The following is a 19,330-nucleotide window of genomic DNA, read 5'->3' on the forward strand; positions in this document are numbered from 1 at the left end:
CCATAGGCTCTATCATGTATGCAATGCTGTGTACCAGACCTGATGTATGCCTTGCTATAAGTCTAGCAGGAAGGTACCAAAGTAATCCAGGAGTGGATCACTGGACAGCGGTCAAGAACATCCTGAAATACCTGAAAAGGACTAAGGATATGTTTCTCGTATATGGAGGTGACAAAGAGCTCATCGTAAATGGTTACGTTGATGCAAGCTTTGACACTGATCCGGACGATTCTAAATCGCAAACCGGATACGTATTTACATTGAACGGTGGAGCTGTCAGTTGGTGCAGTTCTAAACAAAGCGTCGTGGCGGGATCTACATGTGAAGCGGAGTACATAGCTGCTTCGGAAGCAGCAAATGAAGGAGTCTGGATGAAGGAGTTCATATCCGATCTAGGTGTCATACCTAGTGCATCGGGTCCTATGAAAATCTTTTGTGACAATACTGGTGCAATTGCCTTGGCAAAGGAATCCAGATTTCACAAGAGAACCAAGCACATCAAAAGACGCTTCAATTCCATCCGGGATTTAGTCCAGGTGGGAGACATAGAAATTTGCAAGATACATACGGATCTGAATGTTGCAGACCCGTTGACTAAGCCTCTTCCACGAGCAAAACATGATCAGCACCAAGGCTCCATGGGTGTAAGAATCATTACTGTGTAATCTAGATTATTGACTCTAGTGCAAGTGGGAGACTGAAGGAAATATGCCCTAGAGGCAATAATAAAGTATTATTTATTTCCTTGTATCATGATAAATGTTTATTATTCATGCTAGAATTGTATTAACCGGAAACATAATACATGTGTGAATATATAGACAAACAGAGTGTCACTAGTATGCCTCTACTTGACTAGCTCGTTAATCAAAGATGGTTATGTTTCCTAGCCATAGACATAAGTTGTCATTTGATTAACGAGATCACCTCATTAGGAGAATGACGTGATTGACTTGACCCATTCCGTTAGCTTAGCACTCGATCGTTTAGTATGTTGCTATTGCTTTCTTCATGACTTATACATGTTCCTATGACTATGAGATTATGCAACTCCCGTTTACCGGAGGAACACTTTGTGTGCTACCAAACGTCACAACGTAAATGGGTGATTATAAAGGTGCTCTACAGGTGTCTCCAAAGGTACTTGTTGGGTTGGCGTATTTCGAGATTAGGATTTGTCACTCCAATTGTCGGAGAGGTATCTCTGGGCCCACTCGGTAATGCACATCACTATAAGCCTTGCAAGCATTGTGACTAATGAGTTAGTTGCGGGATGATGTGTTACGGAACGAGTAAAGAGACTTGCCGGTAACGAGATTGAACTAGGTATCGAGATACCGACGATCAAATCTCGGGCAAGTAACATACCGGTGACAAAGGGAACAACGTATGTTGTTATGCGGTCTGACCGATAAAGATCTTCGTAGAATATGTGGGAGCCAATATGGGCATCCAGGTCCCGCTATTGGTTATTGACCGGAGACGTGTCTCGGTCATGTCTACATAGTTCTCGAACCCGTAGGGTCCGCACGCTTAACGTTACGATGACAGTTTTATTGAGTTTTGATGTACCGAATGAGTTCGGAGTCCCGGATGAGATCGGGGATATGACGAGGAGTCTCGAAATGGTCGAGACGTAAAGATCGATATATTGGACGACTATATTTGGACTTCGGAAAGGTTCCGAGTGATTCGGGTATTTTTCGGAGTACCGGAGAGTTACGGGAATTAGTATTGGGCCTTAATGGGCCATACGGGAAAGGAGAGAAAGGCCTCAAAAGGTGGCCGCACCCCTCCCCATGGTCTGGTCTGAATTGGACTAGGGAAGGGGGGCGCACCCTTCCTTCTTTCTCCTTTCCCCTTCCCTTCTCCTACTCCCACAAGGAAAGGAGGAGTCCTACTCCCGGTGGGAGTAGGACTCCCCCCGATGGCGCGCCTCTCCCCTTGGCCGGCTGCCTCCCCCTTGCTCCTTTATATACGGGGGCAGGGAGCACGCCAGAGACACAACAATTGATCCTTGAGATCTCTTAGCCGTGTGCGGTGCCCCCTCCACTATATTACACCTCGATAATACCGTTGCGGAGCTTAGGCGAAGCCCTGCGTCGGTGGAACATCATCATCGTCACCACGCCGTTGTGCTGACGAAACTCTCCCTCAACACTCGGCTGGATCGGAGTTCGAGAGACGTCATCGAGCTGAACGTGTGTAGAACTCGGAGGTGCCGTACGTTCGGTACTTGATCGGTCGGATCGTGAAGACGTACGACTACATCAACCGCGTTGTGATAACGCTTCCGCTGTCGGTCTACGAGGGTACGTGGACAACACTTTCCCCTCTCGTTGCTATGCATCACCATGATCTTGCGTGTGCGTAGGAATTTTTTTGAAATTACTACATTCCCCAACAAAAACCACATCTAACCAGAGTCTAGATGATTTATTCATTACTAAACAGGAACAAAAATATAATTGGGTTGCCTCCCAACAAGCGCTAACGTTTAACGCCCGTAGCTAGGCATGATGATTTCAATGATGCTCTCATAAAAGATAAGAATTGAAACATAAAGAGAGCATCATGAAGAATATGACTAGCACATTTAAGTCTAACCCACTTCCTATGCATAGGGATTTTGTGAGCAAACAACTTATGGGGAAAAGAATCAACTAGCATAGGAAAGCAAAACAAGCATAGCCTCAAGATTTTCAACACATAGAGGGGAAACTTGATATTATTGCAATTCCTACAAGCAAATGTTCCTCCCTCATAATAATTTTCAGTAGTATCATGAATGAATTCAACAATATAACCAGCACATAAAGCATTATTTTCATGATGCACAAGCATAGAAATTTTATTACTCTCCACATAAGCAAATTTCTTCTCATGAATAGTAGTGGGAGCAAACTTAACAAAATAACTATCATGTGAAGCATAATCCAATTGAAAATTACAATCATGATGACAAGTTTCATGGTTATCTTTATTCTTTATAGCATACGTGTCATCACAATAATCATCATAAATAGGAGGCATGCTTTCATCATAATAAATTTGCTCTTCAAAACTTGGGGGACAAAAAATATCATCTTCATCAAACATAGCTTCCCCAAGCTTGTGGCTTTGCATATCATTAGCATCATGGGTATTCAAGGAATTCATACTAACAACATTGCAATCATGCTCATCATTCAAAAATTTAGAGCCAAACATTTTAATACATTCTTCCTCTAGCAATTGAGCACAATTATCGGAATCCTTATTTTCACGGAAGACATTAAAAAGATGAAGCATATGAGGCACCCTCAATTCCATTTTTTGTAGTTTTCTTTTATAAACTAACTAGTGATAAAACAAGAAACTAAAAGATTCGATTGCAAGATCTAAAGATATACCTTCAAGCACTCACCTCCCCGGCAACGGCGCCAGAGAAGATCTTGATGTCTACTACGCAACCTTCTCCTTGTAGACGTTGTTGGGCCTCCAAGTGCAGAGGTTTGTAGGACAGTAGCAAATTTCCCTCAAGTGGATGACCTAAGGTTTATCAATCCGTGGGAGGCTAGGATGAAGATGGTCTCTCTCAAGCAACCCTGCAACCAAATAACAAAGAGTCTCTTGTGTCCCCAACACACCCAATACAATGGTAAATTGTATAGGTGCACTAGTTCGGCAAAGAGATGGTGATACAATGGATGGTAGATATAGGTTTTTGTAATCTGAAATTATAAAAACAGCAAGGTAACTAATGATAAAAGTGAGCGTAAACGGTATTGCAATGCTAGGAAACAAGGTCTAGGGTTCATACTTTCACTAGTGCAAGTTCTCTCAACAATAATAACATAACTGGATCATATAACTATCCCTCAACATGCAACAAAGAGTCACTCCAAAGTCACTAATAGCGGAGAACAAACAACGAGATTATGGTAGGTACGAAACCACCTCAAATTTATCCTTTCTGATCGATCTATTCAAGAGTCCGTAGTAAAATAACATGAAGCTATTCTTTCCGTTCGATCTATCATAGAGTTCGTACTAGAATAACACCTTAAGATACAAATCAACCAAAACCCTAATGTCACCTAGATACTCCAATGTCACCTCAAGTATCCCTGGGTATGATTATACGATATGCATCACACAATCTCAGATTCATCTATTCAACCAACACAAAGAACTTCAAAGAGTGCCCCAAAGATTCTACCGGAGAGTCAAGATGAAAACGTGTGCCAACCCCTATGCATAAGTTCACAAGGTCACTGAACCCGCAAGTTGATCACCAAAACATACATCAAGTGAATCACGTGATATCCCATTGTCACCACAGATAAGCACATGCAAGACATACATCAAGTGTTCTCAAATCCTTAAAGACTCAATCCGACAAGATAAATTCAAAGGGAAAACTCAATCCATTACAAGAGACTAGAGGGGGAGAAACATCATAAGATCCAACTATAATAGCAAAGCTCGCGATACATCAAGATCGTGCCAAATCAAGAACACGAGAGAGAGATCAAACACATAGCTACTGGTACATACCCTCAGCCCCGAGGGTGAACTACTCCCTCCTCGTCATGGAGAGCGTCGGGATGATGAAGATGGCCACCGGTGAGGGATTCCCCCTCCGGCAGGGTGCCGGAACAGGGTCCCGATTGGTTTTTGGTGGCTACAGAGGCTTGCGGCGGCGGAACTCCCGATCTATTCTGTCCTTAGATGCTTTTAGGGTATATGGACATATATAGGCGAAAGAAGTCGGTCAGGGGAGCCACGAGGGGTCCACGAGGGTGGGGGCGCGCCCAGGGGGCAGGCGCGCCTCCCTGCCTCGTGGACACCTCGAAGCTTCCCTGACGTCTACTCCAAGTCTCCTGGATTGCTTCGGTTCCAAAAATAACTCTCCCGAAGGTTTCATTCCGTTTGGACTCCGTTTGATATTCCTTTTCTTCGAAACACTGAAATAGGCAAGAAAACAGCAATTTGGGCTGGGCCTCCGGTTAATAGGTTAGTCCCAAAAATATTACAAAAGTGTTTAGTAAAGCACATAAACATCCAAAACAGATAATATAATAGCATGGAACAATAAAAAATTATAGATACGTTGGAGACGTATCACTCCTTCTCCACCCGGGTATGCCTCTCTTCTCTCTCTCTCGGGATATGACTTGGAATGAAGGATTTTTTCCCGGCGGTGGATTTGAGTCATTTCTTCCTCTTGTAGCTCCCTAGGACCATCTGTGGCAACGAATGGAGAGGGGTGGCTGAAGATCTATCTGCTCGTTGTCACCATCAATTTCCATGCGTGAAGCTAGTTGTGTTTGAATCTGTGGACACTGGGAGGAAGTTTCTGGCATGTGCAGAGAAGGTTAGACCCTCTTTAGTTGTTACAAATCATTTGTTAGATGTGATTCAGACACTGTCACAGTCCCAACCCATTCATACCACACCTTCAACCAAGCGCATCCTAAGACAGTGTCACAGTTTGTACCTAGTATCTAAAATTGTTGCCATCTCATCAGCGGTGCCATTAGAAAATTATTTGGCACTGCTTCAGCAGTTTGTGCAGCCAACTTTGATCCACACATCCAAGCAGCCAAGCAGTAAAATACTAAATCTTTATGGCACGAAGGAACTGGGCATCGGAGCAACTAGGTGCTCCGGAATCTGGGTCCCTGATTTTTTTTTTCGCTTCATCAGCTCGCCAGTGCAGGGCACCGGTGCAAGATGTAGAAACAGTTGTCTTTACACCAGTTTTGGCATACATAGTGGACGGCCTTAGTGCTATTAGTTCTATGTTACTAAATTTGTGCATGTACACACCTGTTAGTATCAATTTGTTGTCATCCAAACACTGTCGCTATGCTGTTGCAGTTATATTTACCTTCCTCATAAAATGTTCAATTTGTTATTTATTGTACATGAGTAAGAACTTGTAGCGTTTTTGTAGTTAATTATAGCTTCTGTTGTTTCAAAATTTGGTTGTTGTCTCAGTAGCAATTAATTCATTTGCACATTGATCTTTTTGAGAAGATATGTCATAATTAACATGTTTCCTCAGTTTTTCAAAATAAGCATTGGTGATTTTCTATGTTTCTATAAACCCATTTCCCCTACAATTGTTACTGATCTAGTTTTAAATATTATAGGATGATCTGAAGTGTTCTTACTTGGAGTGGGTTGATCAAGAGTGGCCACAGTCTTTGGAGATGTGCCTAGCAAAGCTCTGGAGCATGTATGAGGAAGAGAACAGATGTAGGCTTAGAGAAAGTGTTGTCAACGCTGAAGAATATTTGAAGATGCGGGATAAAAAGAGGAAGGTGGAGAATGAGCTCAGATTTTTTAAATCAGACTTTGCTAAGATGGTGTTGGCGAAGGAGGAGGCACTTTCCCAGTTGGCCAGTGCAAAACAGGTTCTTACTGAACTGAAAGAAGAGGTGGATAAGACGAGCCTGGATGATCTCGATTAGGGAAATGAATATATTGTTCTAATATTGTTCTTATGAAGTTGAACTAGCTATATGTTGTACTGTGTTGTTTTCATGTAGCTATCGTATTGTGATGTTAAAATGTATTTATGTGCCTGATATGAAATTGGCAAACAGTTGTTCGATATGAAATGTGAATTTGCGTAATACTGGAATTATTAATTGTAAACTAATAAACCTGCTAAATGTGTGATGGAACATTGCAAACGGTTCTAGCAGTAAAAGCGCTTGTGATGGATAGCCCAATGCCACACAGTTTTCTTCATCAAATCGTGTTTGATGTAGTTGATAAAAGCAAACGGTTAACCAAGGCAGAGCGTGTGTGATAGTTACACCTTTCACACACGAGCCTGCACATAAAACTGTGTGGGATGTACATACGAACGGAAACATTTTCCCTGGATTGACTGTGTGTGATGTACATAAGAACGGAAAGGTATTCCTTGGATTGACTGTGTGTGATATACATACGAACGGAAACGTTTTCCTTGGATTGACTGTGTGGGATGTACATAAGAACGGAAACGTATTCCTTGGATTGACTTTGTGTGATATACATACGAACGGAAATGTTTTTCTGGGATTCACCGTGTGGGATGTACATACGAACGGAAATGATTGGGTTTTGATGCCTTGCCCGATCGCACACGAGCTCATTTTGCCCAGCTTGTGTCCCAGGAGGGCCTATCACCGACGATTTCTGGGTCGTGTGGGAAGGACCCCCCCCTATCTCCCACACTCACTTGGCGACGGTTCCAAATGTCGTCGCGAAAAGGGGTTCAAACCGTTTGTATAGCACCAATGCGTACCAGTGATAGGTGATGACGGTGTAGATCACAGTGTCGCTTGGCTCCTGACGGTGCCAGCAGTGGTTGTGCCGGGCTCCCGCCATCGGGAGCCAGTCGCTTGGATGGCGTGGTGACGAGGTGGTGGCGCGTGTGGACCAATGGTCCCGTTCAGAGCATTGGTTGGGCCAGTTTTCTCCGGGGTGGTGCATGTCCTGTGACCACGCCCGGGGTGGGGGCGGCCAGAGGATTGTGATACGCCTCAGGGCGAGCGTCACCACCGTGGTTGTGCTCCCCGGCCGGGCGGGGAGGCGCAGAAGGAATAATCTCCCTACCTATACCCCGTGGAGTGTGGTCGCCGGGATGCTATTGGTGTTGTCCTTCCCCAGTGCCTCCTGCTCCTGCTCCGGTCGCGGGGGAGGTGGTAACAACGCCGCCTGCGTCGACCATGTCCCTCGCAGTGTCCATATCCCCATGCGTCCCTACAGTCCGCGCGATGTCGGCGGTCGCGGGCGGCATGGCCTTCGAAGTGGACGGGTGAGCTACAGCACTGGGCTTCTTCTTGGGCGCCATAGTTGATGGAGCCGTCGATGAAGAAAATGGTGATAAAGACGACGCACTGCTTACACTCTCGGGTTCGCGCAAGTGACTCCCCCTACCTGGCGCGCCAAAGATATCGTGGGAAACCAGGGCCACCTATGGGGCCATGAGCCCCTTTTGGTTTGACGGGGGATGGGCACATTGCACAAAGAGCGAAGAAGCGTAACATAGCACGACAGAGATCACACGGGCAGTTTTACGCAGGTTCGGGCCGCCGTGAGGCGTAAAACCCTACTCCTGATTTGGTGGATTGATGGTCGATTATGGTGGAGAACGCGGCGCTCTTGCCCGGCAGGGTTGCCTCGGGGCGAGAGCGGCTACACACTTATGAATATGCCAGGGTCCGAATCCTCTCTATGGTTGCCATGGGCCTCCTTTTATAGGTCAAGGGGTCACCACAGTGGCAAATCAGTCATTACGTACTGATTAGATAGCAAATAGTGCTATCATACCTAACTCTGCCGGCGGATAGAGCGCATTAAATGCGTTGCTTAGTGTCACATCACAGCGTGCCCGGCAAGCCTTGCTAGGCTGTTTTGCCAGCTTCGCGCCTGCTTGCTTGACACGTCTCAGGATGGGTGTCATTTGGAGGTGTTTTCCATAGGAAGTCCTGCCATGTGGCAAGAAGCAGCCACTTAGTCACTTAGGGGCTTGACACCGCACTGATCGGTGACTTGCGTCGCTATGAGGTGGAGTGGTGAAGCTTTGGCGGGGCAGTCCGCCCTTGCTGTGCCCGGCAAACCTGCAGGGGCGGTCTGGTGGCTTGTCTTCGGGGCAATCCTCGTCCTCGCTGGGCTCGCCTACCCGGCAAGGGAGGTTTTTCCCTTGGTGATATCTTGTCTCTCTGGCTTGACTTGGTCTTCTTGATCTGCACTTTGATTCTTCAAATAACTGAACTCTAATGCTTGGTCTAATCTTGGGTGCTGCAATCTTGTCCTTAGGCCTGTGCACAGTCTGGGCAACCGACCCAGACATTGTTGCACCGACACCTACGGCTCCATAGCTAGTAGCTAGATGGCTTATTCTTTCTCTCCAATCTTCACTACAAAGTTCTCCATGATCTCCATGGAGTTCTATCCGATGTAACCTTCTTTTGCGGTGTGTTTGTTGGGATCCGATGAATTGTGGGTTTATGATCGGAGTATTCATTGAAAGTAATTGAGTCCTTTCTAAACTTATTACGCATGATTATTATAGCTTTGTATTTCTCTCCGATCTATCCATATGGTTTGGCCAACTAGATTGATTTATCTTCAGTGGGAGAGGTTCTTTGTAATGGGTTCAATCTTGTGGTGTCCTCACCTCATGACAGAAGGGGTAGCACGGCATGTATTTTTGTTGTTGCCATTAAGGGTAAAACAATGGGTTTTATTCATATTGCTTGAGTTTATTCTGTCTGCAGTACACCATATTGCTTAAACTGTTACTCTGTTTGTCATGAACTTAATATCATAGATGCATGCTGGAGAGAGGTCGATTTGTGGAGTAATAGTAGTAGATGTAAACTCGTTTCGGTCTACTAGTCACACACGTAATGCATATATACATTATCATTGCCATGAATAACATCCTAACTATGCGCTTTTCTACTAATTGCCTAGCAGTAATTTGTCTACGCACCGTATGCTATTTATTCGAGAGAGAAGCCTGTAGTGAAAATGATGGCCCCCAGTCTACTTTTATCATATTGCAAAAACCAAAATACCTTGTTGCAATTTATTATCTTTTATTTGTTTTGCAATTTATATATCTACCACTACTAGATTTGATCTTTGCAAGTAACGAGTTCAAGGAGATTGACAACCCACTTGCCCATGTTGGGTGCTAGTATTTGCTCTTGTGGGTGCAGGTACTGTTCACTAGGCTTTGCGTGATTCTCCTAATGTTTCAATAACCTTGGTTCTCACTGAGGGAAATACTTATCAGCTAATATATTGCTTCACCCTTCCTCTTCGCGGAAAATCCCAACGCAACTCACAAGTAGCAGAAAAAATTTCTGGCACCATTGCCGGGGAGACATCATCAAACCTACAAGTACCTTCATTTATCATTTACTTGATCTACTTTTTATTTTCTTTTATTAGTCTCGTTACAAAAAACATCAAAACACAAAACTATTTTACTTTGTTAGTTTGCTTGTTTGTTTGCTTTGCCACTTTGGCTAGTTCTTCTCCTGATATGTCGTTCCCGCCTTACTTAGGAGAGGGCTCTGGGATTTTGGACTTTAAGAAGTCAAGTGGTGAATCTTTAAAAGAAGCTTGGGATAGATTATTACAGATACAAATGAGGGTTAATCCCAAAAGTCATATCAAGTTACTTCTTAGGAGCTTTTATGTTGGTTTATCTTTTATTCATAGATGTGTCTTCTATTCAATGTTTGAAAAGGATTTCCTTGGGAATAATGATTTTGACACCTATGGAAAGATGAAAAGTGTGTTTGGACAACCAAAAATATGAACTATTGAACCCACCATACTAGTAAGCAATCGCCAAACTGAGTTAATAAAAGAGACCAAAGCTAGTATGGAAACTCACTTTAAAGGATTACATAATATTTCCAATAAAATAAATGGTAATGTGGTATTACAAAATAAGAGATATGATACTTTGGAACAGAAGATTGATAATTTTAGTATCTTGAAAGCTGAAATAGAAACTCTCAATGCAAAACTTAATCACTTGAATCACATTATCGATGATGGCAAGGAGAGTAAAATAGGAAAAAGGAAGATTGATAGCAATGGACCCTTTGGTAAATAAATGATCAAGCATGCATATAAAGATGACAATACTTGAAACAATGCATTATGCCTTGCTAGGGGCATAAAACAATAGCGCTTGATGGGTGGCAACCCAATAGGCAAATAGTTATCTTAATTTTTTGCTTTTTCTTTCTGTGCTTGTGTGTTGACATGATTATTGCTACTGTAATTATTGTGTTTTTATGTTTAATTAGTGTTTGTTCCAAGTAAAGCCTTTGGGGATGATTTGGTTGATAGTTGACTTGATTCTGTGAAAAAAACAAAAACTTTTGCGCCCAATGCTGGAATTACTATAATTCACTGGAACGTGATAAAATTCTGAAATTTTTACACATGATTGATATACAAATATACTGTTTCAACCACCTCGTAGAGGGGAATATATTTTGAAGACTCTGTAGGTAAACAAATACAAACCATAACCAAGCATAAAATCCTCATGTGCTTTCGGTGCAAATTTTGAGTTGTGGTGTGGATCTCGAACCCAATAAGGTGTACCAAAGACTATGAGATAACTTACATTGGGTTTCTTGCCAGTTATGAGTTCATATAAAGTCTTCTTAAAGAATTTATGAAGATATACCCGGTTGATGATGTGACACACAGTGTTGATTGGTTTGGACCACCATTTGATAGGTTCTTGTATTCATCAAGCATTGTGCGAGCCATCTCGATGAGAGTCATGTTGTTGCGCTCCACGACACCATTCTACCGTGGAGTGTAGGTAGTTGAGAACTCATTAGTAATGCCAATTTCATCGAGATATCTTGTGACCTGAGTTCTTGAGCTCCATGCTATTATCACTGTGAATATGCTTAATCTTGATGTTGTAGTTGTTCATGGCCCTTTGCACGAAGTGTTTGAAGACATCCAGGGTTTCTCTCTTAAACGTAAGAAAATGCACCCATGTGTAATGTGATAAATCATCAACAATGACAAGGCCATAGACACTACAACTAAAGTTGGCATATTATTGAGGTCCAAATAGGTCCATGTGAAGCAATTCAAGTCGACGGGTGGTCATCATGATTGTCTTAGTGGGATGCTTGACCTTGGTGATTTTTTGAGCTTCACAAGCATCACAGAGTTGATCCTGACTGAATTTGACACCATCTATGCCAAGGATATGATTTTTCTTCATAAGGGTCTACAAATTTCTCATATCTACATGACCTAGTCTATGGCGCCATAACCAACACTATGAAGCTCCTGGAAGCAAGCATGTGACAAATCGTAGGACCATTAGAGAAATCGATAATATACAAATCATCTCTATGAAACCTTCAAAGGTAGTGGACATGTCTGAGTCTAGTATGACTAAGCAACGGTATTTGACAAGCATACCCAAATCACATAGAATAGACACAGACATGATGTTGTATCCAAGGGATTCAACAAGCATTACTTTGTCTATATGTTGATCCTTTGAGATAGCAACCCTACCTAAACCCAATACCTTAATTTTTCCTTTATCGACAAAGGTAATATGCTTCTTTGGAGGAAGACTTAGAGAAGATTCCATGAGCAGATTCCTATCTCAAGTCATATGATTCGTACAACCACTGTCCATAATCCATTAAATGACGCTAGAGAACTCTTCCTACAGAAGAATTATTTCCACTTACCAACGCATAGTTTTATTCGTCAAAATTCTTGAGGCTCTCTTAAGAGTGTTAGGTCTATTGGTAGGAAAGATAGTAGGAATAGCAGTAATTTCATGGACAAGAGTAATGGCTAGTCCATTTGGAAATGATAATTTGCATCCCACAATCGCTTTCAAGTCTCCAACAATATGTTTCATGATCAGTTCATTGCGTCTAGAGACTCGTCCATGTAGAAGAAATTAGTTCTTCTTAACCACCAACATTTGAATGGGTGACTTACAAGCACGAGGAACATACGAATACTTAGGATATGAAGCATTAACATTTCATTTCACAGAAGAGTTAGGGTAAGCAAATGAATAAGTAGAGAAATTCTTCAAAGATTTGTGAACATAGTGGTTCAAAAATGATGCTCATATTCATGAGACTCGGCATTGGAACATTGTGAAGCATTAGAGGAACTCCAACCGGCCGGCCCATTTCGTTCGTGCATGTCCATTTGAATTGAAACGGACAAAAAGGCCGGCCAACTGAGAGACCCATTTCCATTTTGTGTTCGTTTTGTGTCCGCTCAGACCAATTTTCGTCTCAAATTTGAGTCACATTTGGGTCGAAGGCGGACACAAAGCGAACGTTTTCTGTGTCCCCCTTGTACGTCTATGTCCAGGCCTGGCCCACCTGTCACCCACCCACCTCTCTCTCTTCCTTATTTTATTCGCTAGCCCGCAGGTCACTGCCGACGCACCACTAAACCTCGCCACTGCTGTGGGTCACTGTCGCAGCACCGCCGAACCTCGTCGTTGCCATAGTTCCCTATGTGGCCCAAGCGGCCCCCAATGTCGCCTCCACTACCACGAAGAAGAGAACCTAGTAGAAAGAAGGCTCCCCGATGACGGGAAAGAGCACGACAAATATAATGAGCGGATGGGCATCGGTTGTGCCAGTTGTGCTCTTCGAGCGGGGGTTGGAGGCCGTCGGTGGTGCCAGAGCCGTGAGTCGGTGTGCGGGGTAGCATCGCCGCTCGTGGCCCTACCGTAGCTCTCGGATGCCCGGCCGCCTCGCCGCTCGTAGCGCTCGCGCGCCCGGCCATGCCCGCCCTCTCCAAGCGCGCGTCGGGGGATGCCGGCATGCGGAGGTCCCTGAGTTTGGCGCGGATCGAGACCCCTGCCGTCTTCTTGGTCTTCTTCTCTGATGCAGGCGTGGGCGCCCGCCGGGGACGGTGGTGTAGACGGGGCGTAGGCGGCGGTGGTTGGACGACTCGGCCTCGGACGAGGAGAAGCCGCCGTAGCTGGAGCACTTGGACGAGCTGGCCCTGGCGCCGGCGTGCATGCACGGTAGCTCGTCAGGAGCTCATCGGGTGTTGGTCAGATGTAGGTTGGACGCTCGTTGGATAATGGTCAGACGCAGGTCGGACGCTTGTCCGTGGCCGCGTGCCTAGCTAGCCGATGGCCGCGTACATGCGTGCCTGATCAACCACATGCTTAGCTGCTGCTATGCTAGCATGTCGGTGCTCGCCGTGGCCTTCACTCGCCCCGCTTGCCCCGCTCGTCGTGACCTCCGTGCTCCGCGGCATCCACTTGCGTGCCCGCCTCTGCACCTGCTAGGTGTTTGACAAAACGCCGGAAGTGGACATCTCACGACTGTGGCAGCACCGTTGGATGAACGTACTGATCCAAATCAAAAGGCGTACAAAAGTGTGTGCTAGGCTGATCCAAAGGGACAAAAGGCGGACAAAATATGTGTCCGTTTGGGTCGCTGCATTGGAGTTGCTCTTAGCAACACAACCATTAGTAGGCTTGCAACCGTACAGAGACTTTGGTCCATATGAAGAATTTTTCCTAGGGTAAGTCTTCTTTGCGGGTGGTGTCATGACGACATTCACTGGGAGATTTACCACAAGACTTTAGAGAACCCAGATTTTCTTCATGGGTGGACCATTCCTATAGTTAGTACCAATATATTTGGTAAATACTTCACCATTTTCATTCTTAAATAGTTTATAGTTTGAGTTAAATGACTCATCCATGGTATATGATGTATCACAGTTATAGCCAGATAAAAGTGAAGGATCAAGAGGGAGTCCTTTTGCAGGTACCCATGTTGTTTCTGGGTATTGCTCGAGTTTCCAAGAGGAGTCGTCGGGATTAATGCTTATTTCAAAACCAACACCATCTTTACTAGGTTTCATGTTCAAGATTTACTTCTTGATCACAACACAAAGGGTTTGATACCCTTTGAGGCTTTTATACATCCCGATTTTCAGTAAGTTCTTCAACCTGGCATTCTCAACAACGGGACCGGTGGATTCATCAAATGAGGGGGTTAGTTTCCACAGGCATAGTTGAAGAAATAACATTTTCAGAAGCATTTGAACATTATATGAGGAATTGGCATTACCATGTTCAGTGCATTTTAAGCAGGGAGGAACAAATTCTTCCTTACCAGAGCTAATTTGTTGGACAAGCAAAGAATCACACTCATTCCGAAAATTATCATGAGACACTCAGTTTCTCAAGCTCTTGCTTCCTTTTGAGTTAACCATAAGTAAGCCTCTGATGATCAGCTGAGAGATCAATTCCAAATTCATTAGTCAAAGTTTAATTATGTTCCATTTCCTCGTCCAACAGATCATTGCTTTCATCTAGCCGTTTTTTAATCTTTAACATAGCAAGTTGTTGTTGGGTAGGAATTTTCGCAAGTTTGGAATATCTAGGTTTTAGATCATCGTCAGATTCATCTTGATTAGTTGAAAGCATAAGTGCCCCCGGGTGATTTTGGTGATAATGTCAACATATCTCTTGTTGGACTAATGCTTTTATCTGGTATATTTCAGACAAGTTCAACAATGGCGTGGAAAGGACTAGAGGATGTGGAACCCCTTCAAAATGCTAAGGACACATATTGGCAAAAGTTCAAGACTCTTCATTTCTATTTTAGTGATCCAAGATCACATTGAGTCCATAGGAAAGCCAATACTATAAAAAGGGGATGAGGTGTTGCTTAATGGCTTGCTTGCTCAAAATGCTTAGTGATATTGCTCCAAAGCCCTCAACCACTTTCTCATTCCAAATATGTCAAAACCCTAAACTCCAACGTAGCCCCACCCATTCTTTCTATCTGGCGCCACCGAGTTCATATGGCATAGCCACTGCGAGAAACCCTAACAGTTCGGTCACACCGATACGGATCTCGGTCTCACCGAGATGGCCCTGCCAAGTCTCAATTATTTTGATCTCACCGAAATAGCGATCGGTCTCACCGAGTTGGCTTGACATCTTCTCTGTTGCCTTATTGCTTCACTTCGGTCTCACCGAGTTGATGCAATCGGTGCCACCGAGTTGATGTTTGCCCTAAGCCCTAGAACATTGGTCTCACCGAGTTGTTCCAGTCGGTCCCACTGAGATTCCTAACGTTCACATTTTGAACTAAATCGGTCTCACCGAGTTCTTCTATTCGGTCTGACCGAGTTGGGTCAAATGTGTGTAACGGTTGGATTTTGCGTGGAGGCTATATATACCCCTCCACCCCCTTCTCCATCAGTGAGAGAGCTATCAGAACGTGCCTACACTTCCAGCATACATTTTCTGAGAGAGAACCACCTACTCATGTGTTGAGATCAAGATATTCCAATCCTACCACAAGATTCTTGATTTCTAGCCTTCCCCAAGTTGCTTTCCACTCAAATCATTTTCCACCATATCCAAATCTGTGAAAGAGAGTTGAGTGTTGGGGAGACTATCATTTGAAGCACAAGAGCAAGGAGTTCATCATCAACACAACATCTATTACCTTTTGGAGACTGGTGTCTCATAGATTGGTTAGGTGTCGCTTGGGAGCCTCCATCAAGATTGTGGAGATGAACCAAGAAGTTTGTAAGGGCAAGGAGATCGCCTACTTCATTAAAATCTACCCGAGTGAGGCAAGTCCTTAGTGGGCGATGGCCATGGTGGGATAGACAAGGTTGCTTCTTCGTGGACCCGTCGTGGGTGGAGCCCTTCGTGGAACGCACAACCATTACCCTTCGTGGGTTGAAGTCTCCATCAACGTGGATGTACGATAGCACCACCTATCAGAACCATGCCAAAAAAATTGTGTCTTCATTGCGTTTGCACACTCCAATCCCATCCCTTTACTTTCTTGCAATTAGCATGCTTTACTCTTTCCGCTACTCATATTCTTGTCATGCTTGCTTGAAATGTATTGTGAATGTTTAAACTTGTGCTAAAACTCCACCTTAACTTGAAGAACTTAAAAACTGCCACTTTACTTCTTGAGGGTCTAATCACCCCCCCCCCCTCTAGACCCCTCTTCTCAATCCTTTCATTAGTGTCAAAGCATGAGGCACATAATACCTTAGCGTCCTTGGCCATGAAGCAATAGGTTGTAGAAGCATTGTCCTCGGAGTCGTCGATGTCATCATCATCACTTTCTCCATGATCCAGGATGGGCTTGTTGACGAGTGTCGAAGCAAGTGCGAGAGTGGAAACTCCAGAATCAGATTCTTCATGTTCTACTTCATGATCATGCTCATATTCTTCAAAGTCCATTTCTCATCCCCGACTAGCATGGACCTTGCAAGAACCATTCTTCTTGTATGATGAATACTTTGAAGAAGACGATGAGGATTTCTTCTTCTTGTCATCAGAACTTCCATCATTGCTCTTCTTTCTCTTCTTTGAGTCATTTTCTCATAGAGGGCAGCCAGCAATGTAATGGCCAAGAGTCATACTTTGAATACTTTCTAAATTTGTTGAATTTCCTCACAAGGAGAGACGGTTCTTTGCTAATTAACTCAGGGTCATCAGCATCCTGATTCTTCTTCAGACACAGAAACAACATTTGCCTTCAATGCATTAGGCTTGCCATAGCTAGGACCATACTAATCTCTCTTTCCAGCCTACTGAAATTCGTGAGTATTGAGCCTCTCAAGAATGTCGGCAGAATCAAGAGACTTATAGTCAAGACCATCTTGAATCATCAAGGACAGGGTATCAACAGACCTGCCAAGGGATCTCAGCAAGTTCTTCACCACTTCATGATCGGTGATATCAGTGGCGCCTAGAGCTTGAAGCTCATTTGGGATGTCTTTGAGGAGATCAAACGTGAGATGAACACTTACATTGTTGAACCTCTTGAAGCGGCTCAAGAGATTTCTAAAAACATCAACATCGAAAGTCTCTTTGCGTTAAAACTCCTTCGTTGACCTCGGAGAGCCCTTCCCAGATCAGTTTTGCATATTCCGGTGAGCTAATGCGGCCATACTGCCCTTTGGTCAGATGACCACATATGATGTTCTTCGCCAGAGAGTCAAGTTGTGCATTCTTCGCACATCAGCAGTGGTGGCACCTTCACCTAAATCCGGAATGCCCATCTTGATGACAAACCAGAGATCATCGTCAATAGCTTCAAGATGCATGTGCATCTTATTCCTTCCAGTAAGGGTAGTCAGTGCCATCAAAGACATGACACTAGGAGGAGACTCTGAAGCTCCCTATAATCGACATAGCTGAAACTCCTGGTGGTTAAACTAAATCACACAGATCAAGGGAGCACCTTGCTCTCATACCAATTGGAAGTGCTAGTCATCGTCTAGAGGGGGTGAATGGGAGATTTTTATGAATGTCTTTGAAGATAGTTAATTCTTCAAAGATGTGGAAGCAAGATTTAAGCACGTCTAAGCTATACATGCAATTAGTATGCAGACAACATCATCAGAAAAGATAGGATGCAAACGAGGTAGCAGAATATGTAAAACAGACGCAATACAAGAAGGCGCACTAAAGAACAGCTAGACTGAAGACAAAGCAAATCATGATGACAGAAATATTGAAAGTCTTTAGGCAAAGTGTTCGAACAGAAAGCAAGCAAAGTCTTCACATCAAGTACAAAAATAAATAGGGTGAAGTGATAGAACCAGTTACTCGACAAAGACACGGGATTTGTTGCACCAGTTCCAATTGTTGTGAGAATTGTATGTTTGGTTAGAGAGGCTGGGATTTAACTCAGAAGACCGAGTCTTCACCTTATTATCCTTGAGCTAAGGTCACTTAGACCTCGCCCAATCGGTTGTGGTAAGTCTCCAAGGTAGACTTCTGAAACCTTCACAGACTCGTTCTTTGGCCTTCCACAATTGACTGCTGGAAGCTCAGAACATGAGCCTAACCGTCTGGAAGATCATATTCTTCAAGTATAATAAGTCTTCGGTTCACTCAGAACAAATTGTTCAATAATGCTCAATCATTTTGGCTCTTGGGTGTTTGAGTTTCCTCACTTAGGTTCTCTCAAATGCTTCGAAGGCTGGGTTGCTCTAGAATGACACTTGTCATGCAATAACTTGGAGCAGCCAACCAAATTATGGTGGGAGGGGGCTATTTATAGCCAGGGTAGCAACTCAAGGTGATATGACTGAAATGACCTTGGGCCATCAGCCAACCGACACGTGTCCCAATGGGCTACAAGTAAAGCTGACTCAACCACTCGGAAGAGATTTCCAATGTCTTCACTCTAAGAACTAGGTTTGGGTTGAGCATCATGTCGAACTCATTCTTTGTTCGCCTCGACCCCACTTAATAGTACGATGGTTCATAAGACTCAAATAAGAAGAAAATGAAACTACCAAAAAGACTAAGTCTTTGCGTTCCAAGTCTTCAAGCTAAGTCTTCGCAGGACACCAAAGTATTCAATGTCTTTGGACATTTACGATGGTTAAACCAAATCTCCAGAGATTTTCTCTTGTGTTATCATGTGTACACTCACAAACACAATAGTCAAAGGGGGCACTAGATGCACTTACACAGTGGTGCGTGCTCCTCGCCCATTGGCTCTGAGTCGCTGCCCTCCGGAGAGCCCAGCGGGTCTGCCAGGTGGCCGCAAGGCCGGAGTGCTCCTTCCTCTGTTCGCTGAAGAGGCCGTCCCATAATGCTTTTCGAGGCCATGGCGGGTGTAGTGCAGAGAGGAGATCGGGGAGCGAAGGTGGGATGCGCCTCTTGCGGGCCCTGGCCACGTTTAAATAGCGAGTGGGTGGACACCAGGCCAAGCGGCGAGGTGTTTAATGTCGGCCAACAGACAAAAGGACGGGTGGTCTCGCATGCGGGCACCAA

Source organism: Triticum aestivum, chromosome 4D (assembly GCF_018294505.1).
Source record: "Triticum aestivum cultivar Chinese Spring chromosome 4D, IWGSC CS RefSeq v2.1, whole genome shotgun sequence".
NCBI classification, from domain to species: domain Eukaryota; kingdom Viridiplantae; phylum Streptophyta; class Magnoliopsida; order Poales; family Poaceae; genus Triticum; species Triticum aestivum.